The 4,196-nt window shown below is 38.9% G+C and overlaps 1 pseudogene; it reads right to left on the bottom strand.

The window, feature by feature from the left end:
* Positions 1-1,501: 1,501 nt before the first annotated feature.
* Positions 1,502-2,084, bottom strand: LOC148852882 (uncharacterized; annotated as a pseudogene).
* Between the last annotated feature and the right edge of the window lie 2,112 nt (positions 2,085-4,196).

Below are 4,196 nucleotides of genomic sequence, written 5' to 3' on the forward strand. Positions count from 1 at the left end.
TAACGTCACCTGACACAAGATATCTGTGAAGAGTAGGACAATAACATCTATACCCTTTTTTGAACACAAGAATACCCAAGAAAAAGACACTTCAAAGATTTTGGATCTAGTTTGGTAACCTGAGGATGAACATCCCGAACAAAGCATGTACACCCAAATACCCTAGGCTCAATAGAAAACAGTGTTTTATTTGGAAACAGAACATGATAAGGAGTCTCACCCTAAAGGATAGATGAAGACATATGGTTAATCAAAAAACATGTTGTGGAAACTGCATTAGCCCAAAAAGGTTTAGGAACCTTCATTTGAAATAACAAAGCTCTTGCAGTTTCAAGAACGTGTCTATTTTTCCGTCCAGCAACCCCATTTTGAGATGGTGTATCTACACAAGAAGTTTGATGAAGTATGCCATGCTGAAGCATGTAAGTTTGAAACGATTCTGGCAAGTACTCCTTAGCATTATCACTTCTCAATATTTGTACAGAAACATTAAATTAAGTTTTAACTTCAGCACAAAAAGCAGAACAATGAGAAAACACCTCAGAACGATTTTTCATTAAATATAACCATGTCATATGAGAGTAATCATCAACAAAAGTAACAAAATACTTAAACCCAGTTTTGGACTCAACTGGACACGGACCCCAAACATCTGAATGGACTAATTAAAAAGGAGCACTAGCTCGTTTATTAACTCTAGGACTTGAACTAAGATGATGGTGTTTAGCAAACTGATAAGACTCACAATTTAATGACGACAAATTCTGAAATTGAGGGCAAATTTATTTTAACACATGGAGAGAGGGTGGCCCAACCAACAATGTGCTTCAAAAGGGGTTACAACTCCAAAACAAGCTATGGATCTTGGAACTTGTGTATCAAGGATGTATAGACCTCCAGACTCATGCCCCTTACCAATAATCTTCTTCGTCGTAAGATCTTGAAATAAACAATAATCAGGAAAAAATGAGACACAACAATTAAGGGTACGAGTGAGTTTGCTAACAAAACTTAAATTAAATGATAACTGAGGTAAACTAAGAACATATGACAAAGGAAGTGATGATGTTGGACTAATTGTACTAGACCCAATAACACAAGATGTTGACCCATCTGCTAAAGAAACAGGAGAGGTAGATTTATGTGACTGAAAGGTAGAAAACAGACTTGAATTACCTGCCATATGATCTATAGCTCCAGAATCAATGACCCATTTTGAAGAAGAGGAAACAAGACATGTATTGGGTTTACCTAAATCAATGATGGCAGTAACAGGAGTAGATTGAGGTTTCAATGATTCTTGGTACTGAGCAAATTTGCAATATTCATTTGTAGATATCATAACAGACTTCTCAGAAGTATCCGTGGTGGATGCAATATGGGCTGACTGAGTTTTCTTATTCTGCAACTTCCTGCAATCCCGCTTCATATGTCATGGCTTATGACATTAATGACACACTATCTCTCCTAACTCCTATCCACGAGTATTAGTATTCCTGTCTTAGTTACTTGACCTACCACTACCACTCCAGTATTGTTGTCTCCCTGATTCAGATGTATTATTGCGGCTAACAAGGGCACTACTAGGCTGAACAGTGGAGAACATTCTGTATGAAGGACCCTACTGAAAGCATCTTGTAGAAAAGAGATCTCTGAAATGGAAAAATCTGAGATTTAGCAGTCTCAAATTCAGAAGGTAGGCCAGCTAAAAAACTCATAACAGCCATCTTTTCTCGCTGAGCTTGTTGAACAGTCACATCAGTACTAAACGGAAGCAACATATTAAGTTCTTCATATGTTTTATTGAAATCCATGAAATAGCTTGTAAGAGATCTATCGCCTTTGTCCGCCCTGTAAAAGGCTTTGCACACATCATAAATGCGGGCATCCTCTCTCAATCAAGACTTTCTCGAGTCATCATTAGGAGGGTCATCAGTCAAATGGTTATCCATAGCAATACTCAGCAAATATAGTTGAATAGTTTTACTCCAATCCAGATAATTAGAGCCATTAAGCTTATGCTCAGTTATTTTTGACATCACTGGAATAACATCCGACATAACTACTGATTTCTTGCCTACCATAATCTCAAAATTCAAATAAACAGAATATTTTGAACACCGAATGGATATGCACGTGACAAAGCACAAATATGTACTATACAGGACGAGGCAAGCCAAAAGACTGACCAAAAAACTTTTCCAGCGAAAGATGCACCTCCGCGTGTTGACGCGTGTGACTGTGGTAGAATCTTCAGGCGGTGTGTGAGACACACGCACAGGGCTGCTGACGAACGGACTTTACAAAGACTAGATGCTCTGACTGCTCCAAGAAGGTGACCCGAAACACCCAGAAATTTTCCTCTACCTACTGTTTACTTAAAAAAAAAAAAAAAACAAAAGGGCAGGTAGAGACTAGATGCTCTGATACCATGTAAAATAAGAGTAAACAGAGGAAGAAGAAGAATTTATATTATTATTCATCAATCTCACCTGTATATATACAAGTCACAAATTCTATGTTAGGAAAGAATATATTAAGAAAAAAGACTAATCAAATTCCTACAATTCAGTCCTACAATCAAGGTAAATCATATTTCCCTAGTATTTACTGTTAGACAGTCTTGTATGCCCTTAGCTTCAATCGGATTTGATGTACTTTTATTATTTAGTGGAAATAAATTAAAAGTGCATGTTTGATTCATGTTGTTTGGTGTAATTCTGTGTAAAACCCTAAAATTGGACACTTATAGAAACTTGTGTTAATTTTAAATGTTCACAGCCATTGGATAAGTCTGGGGAGATTTATCCTACCAATGCTGATACTGATGTGTCACCAAGTGTTGGGATGGCTTGTTTCGGCCATCAGGGTAAGACCCAACGCACATGCAGTATGGGATTGCTTGAACCCATGAACCGAACCAGATTTTTAGTATTGCCCTAGACCTTGGAGACAGATGGGCAAAACTGGAAGGTTACACCTGACCCCTAGACAAAATTATGACACATCACTAGGTGTCGGATCGGACTGTCTTTGATGTGTCAATCAGTGAGATCCTTAGTGGGGGTCAAAACTTGGACATGTTGGGGCAGTCTGAGAATTCATCTGAGTGAGTGGTCATAGTGACAGGATCAGCCCCTTTGTCGGACAATGGTAAAGATCGGGAATGCACTCTCTCTGGTGGAAACCAAACTGCCAGCAGTTGATTTCAATCGTTGGAATTTTGTTTTGCAAAATTAATATATATATATATATATATATATATATATATATAGATATACGTACGGTTTCAAAAGATTTGCAAAAGGTTTTAATTCCCGGGATCCATGTGAGTGGAGAGTGTGGCATTGTTCCTTGCAGCCAAGGGAATGGTCTTCTCTTGTCAGGCAATGCTTGATCATTAAGGGCTGAGAGTTTAAGTGTAAGACCATTTAGATAATACCTGATGGGCTAATCTTGCACCTGCCCACAGTCCCTGGGTTTTTATAAGATGGCTTGGCCCAGGGACCACTTAATGTAAGTGTTGGGCCCATAGGGTCCATGTGATGGGCTCAAGGGGGTCACTGAGTCTTTCAGTGAATTCGGCTGGGCCTTGTAATAAAGGTTGGGCCGAACCCATGTGGCATGTGTGTAGATCAATGCTTGGGTCCCACGCCATACAAAGAAACCCAACTGGGCAGCAGATTGGAAACTGGTTAAACACTGAACACTTAATGGGCCAAAAGCCCATTTCGAACTGGGCTGATATGATCACCAGTTCATGGGGCAAATCTGAGATTAATGTTAATAAAATAATTGGGTCTTTAACCTTATCCACTCTAAGAGACCAAATTCAAATTAGATTTGAATCTGGTAACTTCCTGATAAGATCAAGAATTAACTAACTTAATCTGCAGATAGGATTAAGATTAACCCCTATCCAAATACTGATTTGGAATGGGATAACTCCCAAATTTCTTAATCAAGAAGAAAGAGGAGAAAACCCTAGGAGAAATATCAGATTTTGAACTAGGGGTTTGAGTAAACAAGAAACACATCCTGCAATCTGAGATTTGATCTCTGACAGACTCCAGAGAGAAGAGACAGTTCTGCCCTCTTCGTCCCTGGACTTCTCCTCCTTCAGCCGCCGCCACTCCCTGTTGGAAGATTGGATCTTTGCAGCAATAGGAAGTCAAGAAATCAGTTCTTGACAATAG

This window comes from Nelumbo lutea, chromosome 5, assembly GCF_056320005.1.
Source record: "Nelumbo lutea isolate HS-2025 chromosome 5, American lotus-T2T, whole genome shotgun sequence".
NCBI lineage: Eukaryota > Viridiplantae > Streptophyta > Magnoliopsida > Proteales > Nelumbonaceae > Nelumbo > Nelumbo lutea.